The sequence below is a fragment of the Onychostruthus taczanowskii genome, unplaced genomic scaffold (assembly GCF_017590055.1).
Source record: "Onychostruthus taczanowskii isolate IOZ18803 unplaced genomic scaffold, ASM1759005v1 scaffold65, whole genome shotgun sequence".
Taxonomy (NCBI): Eukaryota; Metazoa; Chordata; class Aves; order Passeriformes; family Passeridae; genus Onychostruthus; species Onychostruthus taczanowskii.
In genome coordinates, this window is record NW_024504233.1 from 2,685,582 (window position 1) to 2,694,406 (window position 8,825).

Below are 8,825 nucleotides of genomic sequence, written 5' to 3' on the forward strand. Positions count from 1 at the left end.
TTTGAATTACATTGTTCACAAGGTAAAATGAAATATCCTAGCTTCCAAACTTGTGCTGATTTTGATTATTTCACACCTACTTCAACCACTGGTGGTGATGCTGCCCTCAGTGATGATGGTGTATGTAATGTCACCATGTTCCAATGCCAGTGAAAGGAAAACACCCTTGGATGGAGAGGGCACAGTTTGACCTCTAAGCATCATTTTGGTTGTGAAAGGGGGAAGGAGGAGATGTTACTACTAGAGTTGACTTATATTCTTCCAGTGGCCAGAGAGCCCCTCAAATCACCAGGTGGTTTGTTGCTGAAATGCATCTTAATTTTTGTGTGTGGGCAAGCTGAGATATTTGCATATCTTGAACTTCATGCAGTGCTTTCCATTTTCTTGTGTATCAAGTATTTTTCATGTTTTTTCTCCTTTTTTTTTTTTTTTTAATGGCATTTTTATAGTACTTCCAATACAGTGAAAGTCTGGGTGAATATGCTTGTTGTGCATGGGCAGGTGCTGAGACTTCTGGGTCTTAGCACCCAGATTTGACTTTAGCATCAACATTCACCAAATACAGTTTTGTGGGACTGAGACTTCTAAATCTGAGAGTTTCTGGGGTATAAGAATTTCTAAGCCAGCACTTCCAATATAATTACCCTTATCAGGGAAACAAGATTTTGCTTTCAAACTTCATGTTCAGTGCTTTGACTATGAGCAAGTTGTTTAAAAAAGATGTGTTCACAGTAGCAAACATGAAATCCCCACAGCAGCATGGCCCATACGTGTTGCAGGAGCTCCCCGTGCTGGCAGGGTAAGATTTCCTATCAGTTTCAGCTGCACTCAGAATTGAAGATGTTGCCACTGGTGTGACAGAGTGATGGGAAGCTCCACACCCACAGCACTTCTGAAAGATTTTAGTCCCCAGCTAAACCTATGGGCATGACTCTCATGCCTGAAGAATGGCAAATGATGAGCTCTTTCAGAAATGTAGCCCTGCAAGTTGCTAAATGGACTGTGGCTAAAGACACAGCTCATACAGCTGACTCGTCCAAAATAAGAATAAGTGGAGGGAATGAAACAGTCTCTAGCACCATCTGAGCAGTGAAGAATGGATAAACATCAGCCTTGACTCCTTTGCAGCAGCAAAGTCAGACTTCAGTATTAATTTGGTGAAGTAGATGAATGCAACATGTCCTTCTATAACACTGTCTTTAAATAAGCTGGGAAACCAATAACCCACAAGAATGATACCAAATTCCATTCTGACATGGCAATCAGAAGTGTTCCAGAAATGGAATAACTTTCTGAAGGCTGGGCATGCAGGATGTACTGTATTTGCTCTTCCCTCCATTGGAAGCTGTGGAAATAACGAGTCTAACAGACTGCTCGATTTGTGCTCACTCAGTGTGACTGTCTTAACAGTTTGGCATTTCTTTAAACCATATTCCTCTTTATGCCACAAGCCACAGTGATTCTGAAAATAAGTATTATACTTGTAATTCAAGACACGAAAGAAAAATTTTCTATCTGGCCAAGTTGACGCAAATTTGACACTTTCTCTAGCAATAAAAAATAGGTGAATTTATCCACTCCCATTTATCATGAGCAAAATCAAGTACAATTGTTTTTGTACTGTATGCCATGTGAGAGCCCTTTTCCCAACACTGAGCAGAAATTCAAAGGTAGATGGTGGTCTCTCTAAACCACCAGGTCTTTGAAATGAAGCTGGCCAGAAATTTTTGAAGCCTTACAGAAGGAAGAGGTTGAGCAGAAATTCAAAGGTAGATGATGGTCTCTCTAAACCACCAGGTCTTTGAAATGAAGCTGGCCAGAAATTTTTGAAGCCTTACAGAAGGAAGAGGGTGGGGTTTTGTACTTTATTTTTTCTGTGTGCTATGTGTAATTGTGAGGTTTTTCTAAGCATATTTTATTTAAAAATTGCTGAAAAAGAAGTTTTGGTAATTTTATGTGTGCTGTGTGTGTGTGTAATTGTGAGGGTTTTTTAAGCATATTTTATTTAAAAATTGCTGAAAAAGAAGTTTTGGTAATTTTAAAGGGTATTACCTTCTTGCTATTTTTTTTTTTCCCTTTGAAAAAGTAAATAAAGTGTTTTGAAAAGTTTGAAACATAAATTAAGATTCCTCCAATCAAACCTTTCAACTAATCCAAGCCACTTCTGATATCACATATTTTCAAGGTAATAAACAAATATTAAAGATTTCAATCTGTGGTTTAGTTCAGAAAAAGAAAAATATTTTCAAAGGAGAAGAAAGCAATCTCACTGCCAGATTTACTTTGAAGTCTCTTCTCCATTTCTTGATTCAAATAACATGCACTAGTGGAAACAGAATTTAAAAACCACTCAGAAGAAGAAAAGCAATATCAGATCTTTAGCATGCAAAGGCACCCAAGCTCCTGTCAGCTCTTTCGCCACAGAACCCGACAGCACTAAAAACATCCATGGTTGTTGTGGCTGAGGCTGGCAAAGGGATGGGTGGCATAAAATTCAACCACAGAAAAGAATGAGCAATCATAAATGCTCCATAAGGAAAGCAAGTAGCCTTTTGAAGGGCTACAGTGCTCTGTGAAGTCTGCCTAATAAAAGGAAATTAATTTGCAAACTGGTCCTCCCCCTCCACTCTTTATTGGAAACGAATGCGTCTTTCCAAATAACATAACTCTTGGGATAGCGAAAGAGTAGTACAATCAATCATAATGTACCAAATTCACTGAAAGGGGCTCAGCTCCAGTGCCACCGCAGGCAGCAAGTGGGTTTGGTTCATTTTTTCATTTGGGAAGGTCACTGTTACAAGGGGATTGTTATGGGATTATTTCATAGGGTTATGCTTACTTTGGAATGACTACAAGTTCTTTTCCTGCTACTGCATTTATTTATACAGACATTTTACTAGCTCAGTTGTCATTTAATTGTTAGGTTTTTTACATTGGTTAGTATCATTCCTTAAAAATAACTTTCCTGTAGCCATTTCTTGTACAAGCTTGTTGTACAAGCTGGCTGTTTATATGCATTGGATTGCTAACAATGCAGAATTCATTCTGTATTTCCTTATTTTTTGGTTAAAACATTTTTCTCTGTGTTGTTTGCTTGATTTTTTTTATCTTTTGTCTTCCTCCAGGTTTTTAACAGTGGTCTCAAAGCCTAATTAATGTACTTGTAGTCTGCCTCTTGATATCAGAATCTAATTATATTTTCTTAGGAAAATATTGTAATTACTATTCAAACGTAATTAAGAGAACAGGTAATGAATGTCACCTAAAATAAAACAGGGTCCTGAAATTCTCACTTATACTATAGTGCTGCTCCAGAAGCAGATATAATGCTTTCATTATGTAATGTTTGTTTCTAACAGTGGGCAGAATTACACAGGACTTCATAACTGCAGCCTTTTATCCTGGCTGTGAGTAAATGGGCAATACATCATGGAATATGTAAATTCAGACAAATAAAGAATGGCAGTTAAAAAGCTCATCTAACACTAAAACATCCTTGAGTTTCTGCAATTGTATGTCTTTGGGGGAAAATGTGTTGTAGATTATACATACTTCTGACTTTATAATTCAAAACAAATAGCTTCTACAAATTACATGGCATGTGATTCAGGAGGGTGCAGAACAGCATTTTAATCTCTCCTACACCTTGAAGTACCCTGCCTCTCTAGCAGAGAGATGGAGTTTGGTTTCCTGACAACTGTAACCATGTCAAGGTTCATCACAAAGGGAAGGAGAAGAGCTCTGGGAAGCCTTGATAAACACTGAGCTGATAGGCCTGAGTTATTCTAGTTGTCCTTATAATTACACACCAGATACTTTCTGCAGGCACAAAGCCTTAATAGCTGCTGGTAATTTGTCAGCTTCATGTGTTACCCTTCCAAGGAATTACCACCATCAGCTTTCCAATTTTTTATCCCATTCAGAAGCTTCTATGCATTACACTCTATTTCTGAAAAGTCTTCAATAGCAAATGTATTTTTTTTCCTCTTCAATAAAAACTACTGAGCACATTGTACACCCAGGTTCTTACATGCATGGATAGTTGTATCTTACCCTGTGTACCAAATTCTGCTTTCTACTGGGCAATCTAGGCAGATTTTAACCTTGGCAATTTAAATGAGCTAGCTCAGTGCCACTTCCTTGTGTCACTGCAAGCAATGTGTTCCTGAATACCTTGGAGGGCCCAACTAGGTGCTAACTCAACTAGAGGGGACTTTGACACCTTAGTGCCCCACTTCTTCCGCTCCAAACAATCCATGCCGTGAACTAGGCAGCCCCTCAGTAAACCAGCCTGATACTATGTCAAACACACTTTTAAGTTCCAAAAACTTTCTATATTTTTGCAGGAATAGTAGATAAAAACCTGAGATCTCAAGTATAAATCAGGACAAAGCTGCCACCTGAGGCCTTCCATGGCAGAACTCCTAACTTCATGTTCTCTATAAACTTGGATAGATAGAAGGATCTATTAATATTATATATATGACAAGATTAGTATTTTTAATGTAAAATACAGACAATTTTCTCATGGATTAAAAATATATTAATGCTTATGTAAAGGATGGAAAGAGAGAGACAGACCAGCATGGCTCTTAGGTGTATTCTGTGGCCCAACAAAGAGCACCAGGTCTGAGTGTAATAAAGCCCCAATTACCTAATCTAGGAGAGGATAGCTGCCATCCCCTTTACCCAGTGATTTAATTTGGCCTGTCAGCCAGGGATAATTGGTTTCTGGTTGACTGAAAAAAGTGACAGTGACATCAGTTCCCTGCCACCCTCCATGACTGAAATTCTTGTTGTCTCGTACCAGGGCCTCAGCACTCGGAGTGCCCCAGCAGCTTCACAAGTCTCTCACTGGGCAGTGCAGTGGAAATGCAGCAATGTAAGACACAGAGAAACCTTTTCATGCTGTTTACTCTATGCATTTTCACAATATACTTTTGAGAACCAAGATTATTTCTGTACAGGAAAGTCTGGTTATGCTTGTTTAACCTGATAATTTGATAATGTTGTTGCAGTTACAATGATCTAAGGCAATAAATAAAGCAAGATTTATTGGAGAGGCAATACCTTTTACTAACCAGCTGATATGGCTGGAAAAATAAAGACGATTTTGGGCACATAAAGTCTTCTCAAGGTCATGCTCCTAGAGCTGGGGCATTGTTTTCAGTTCCGGTGGTGACATACACCAGCTGAACTAATAAAAGATATTTCACTTCTCCCCATTTCTTGCCTTGTTTAAAGGAAAATACCTCTGATGCTAGTGGCACGTTATTGCAAAAGGTATAATTTTCTCTGTTGAAAACATCACCCAAAACAACAGAAAATAAACGTTAGGTCCTTGTTTCTTCTTTACACAGCTTCAGGCAGGGGTACAGCTTCAATTTACAGTAATTTTGTAGCCCTGGTTAAGACTTAGATCAGTAGAGGGCAGACAGATATTTCCTCCAGAGCTATTCTCTCTGGTTCAGCTTTCCTCTCACCCTCCTTTCCCCTGAGCTGCCAGGCACCAGTGGATCAGGTGGAGCAGGCAGGGATGGCAGGAAATCGCAGGGGCAGTTTCCCTCTAGCCAGGATTTCTTCAGTTGCCATATTTTCAAAGTGGGAAGGCAATGCAGTGCACCTGTGAATCCACCTGCAGAACTGGCCTAGTACTGAGTTCAGAATTAACAGACCTAGCATTTCTGCTTTACAGTGACAGCAGGGAGTGTCTTGTTCCTGGCCCCTGCTGATTTCACCTCAGGGCTGCACTGGATTAGCATTCCATGAGGAAATCTGTTCTGTGGAGTCTGTAGCCATATAGCTCTCTGCAACTTCCACACTGTGTGAATCCCCTGGAAAAAGATGGCAGATCATTGTTATTCACCTCATGTCTGCTTACAGAATACTCCAGAGAACAAAACCCAAGCAGAGGTGGTGTCCACCCTTCCCTGCACAAGAATTCCCAGATGGAATGAGGCAGGCTGATACAGTCAGAGTGGATCTGACCTCCTTCTCTCCACGTTTCACTTGCTGCACTTTAGAGAGGAGACAAGGGGAGAAGCCTGATCAACATGATTCACATGTCAAGCATCCATAATAGTACAACCAGCCTCCAGCTGATTAGTGCCCCGGAGAGTGCTGAATCGAGAGACCAGGGTGGTCTTTTCATGGCCCATGTGAAAGAATTTCTTGGCAATGGTTCCAGCAATGGACTTTATTCAGCACTGTTGGCTAGAAAACTTGTTGGAGTCTCTAGGCAATCTTATAACCCTTTCACTTCACAGCCTAATTTAAAACATTTGTGTGTATGTGGTGATTGGCAATAAAATACAGAAAAATCTCAGACTAGAGGAAGTATAGGCTTTGTGGGTTCTTCCCTAGGTCCCACCCATCACTGACACATCTGGGATACAAAAAGGAAGAATGACAGCACGGGTCATGTTTCAGCAGTGTCATGCACCATGAACTCATGGCAGAGTAGCAATAAAATTCCTAGAGAGAGAGATATTTACCTTAGCAAAAATGTTGCGGCCAAAGTAAAGGCAGCTGTTTGAAGGAGGATGTGAATGTATGTGCTACTAGATTTATAACTGGGTGCTTACAGTGATCAGTTCTTAAGGAATATATTGGCACGGCAATAAACTGAAATAACCAGGTATTAAAACTTGCATGCTATTTTTATGTAAGTTTATTTTTGTTTAGTTGGCAGCTAACTGCTTAAGAGTTGATTCCCTATCTGCTCGTTATTTAAACAGTATTTGATTCAAGTATCTGTCATTTCTAGTTCCACTGTATCTTAGAAAGGAAGATTGTGAGCTGGAGAACAAGTACTTTAAGATGAAACCACCTCCTTCAAAACCAAACCTTCTTGCACAAAGCTACTTCTTAATTTCCAACAATTCAAAACTATTGATTTGATAAATATACTGTTTTCCTGGACAAATCAAAGCAGCTGCATTTGCAAATTCTGTACAGCAGGTGAGCAAGTGCTTATTCATTGATTGATGCTGTATTTAATTAAAGTCAGCTTTTTAACCTATGTGGGATAGTCTATTAACTGGCAAGAAAATGTAGCACGAATAAGCATTGGAACAAAAGGGATTAATGTAGTTAAATTTTGTCTGTACTCCTTGTACTTTGTACCAACTGCAGAAGACCTAATGCTGAAAGAACCATAATGACCTGAGATTTCAAGGACATTTTGTTTCCAGAGCATAATTATTGCAGCAATGTCAGGCATGGTAATGGATCACTTAGCACTGTACGATTTTTCTTTGAACTAAATCCTTCAGGTATCATAAAACAGCAAGAGAAGAAAAGTGTTACCTAAGCTTGTGCAAAGTCAGAATGCCCACTGAACTTGTAGTTTGGCAATAAGCTCTAGATGCTTTGCAGACTGCCAAGAAACCACATTGTACTCAACACAGAGTAAATAACTGCAGCAGCAAATAAAGAAAAAATCAGGTAGTTATCTAGGGAATAAAACCCAAACCCTTCCCCAAGCCCCCCAACAACACAGGAGAAACTATCGCTGTCCCAGGGAGCACTTCCCTGGCTTGGTTGTATTTGCTGGCAAAATAGTCCCATCAAGGCTGCATTTTCCTTATTTATTTCACTCCTGAAAACTGATGAAGCACTTAGTTTTATACTTTCCAAATGAGGGATTTGCTTGGAAACAGTAAGACCCAAGAAGCCAATTACCCCACTAATGATGTTTTTATGCGCTTGTTATTCAGATCAGAGTGAAATGTAAGGCTCAGCTTAAAATCTAAAGTGCCTTGCTCTAAAACTTTCTTTTTCCATGCAAAATCAAAACCGAGAAACTTACCAAACAGAGAAACTTATTTACGTACAGCTTAACTATTCTGCAGAAATAAAAGGCGGGCATGCACAAGGAACATCCTGAAAGAGCAGATGGCTGAGAGGTAAGTAGATTTTTGTCTTCAGTGCAAGAAAACCATAGTAATCTTAATTGCTCCATTTTTTATTGACACCATTGTTTCACTATATAATAACTGAAAAAAAAGAACTGATACTACTTAGAATATTATTTGAAACAGTATACTATTGAATTAATTTTATTGTAATGTATTATTAAAAGTGAAAAAACCCCCCAAACCAAACAAGAACAAACCCAAAATCGAAGTTAAATATGTGTGGACTTCAAGGAAACTGCAGGGCTGTGAGTACAGGCAGCACAGCAACACTCAGGAGATAACAAATGCTTTAAGAACATTCAGTATTTTTATTGTATTTTTTATTTTAAAATGCAAGACCTTCGAGTCACACTTTGTTCACTATCCATTTACAGATCACAAATACAGAATGCATGTCGTGGAACAGAGTTTAATCCTCCATTAATCCTTAAGGCTGTCAGGAAAACAAGCTCATTTTCGGTGTCACATTGTCACTGGCAGTTGGTTGTCCCGGGGGAGAGCTGGAGCTGGGGGAACAGCAGGCAGCGCTGTCCGTACGCTGAGGAGCGGCAGCCCCGCGGCTGCTCCTTCCCACACTCGGCAAGCACGGAAACTGGCAATTTCACCTCAAGCGCTTCAAAATACTCAAGCGGAAAAAAAAAAAATTAAAACTCGTATTATTAAATACGGGAAGCAGGAAACCCGGGAGTTTCACAAGCCCCTACGCGCACTGCTTCCAAGCGGGAGTCAGCCTCAGAGGGGTATCATGGCGCGGAGCCGGTGGCAGCTCGGCGGTCCCGAGTCGCTGGCGCAGTTGGAGCGAGCTCTCCTGGCTCTTGCTCGCTACTTTTACCCTCGGCGCCGCGTCCCGGCGCTGGGCCCTGCCGGGGCGCGGCCCCTCCCGGCCCCGGTGCCGCCCGCGCAGCC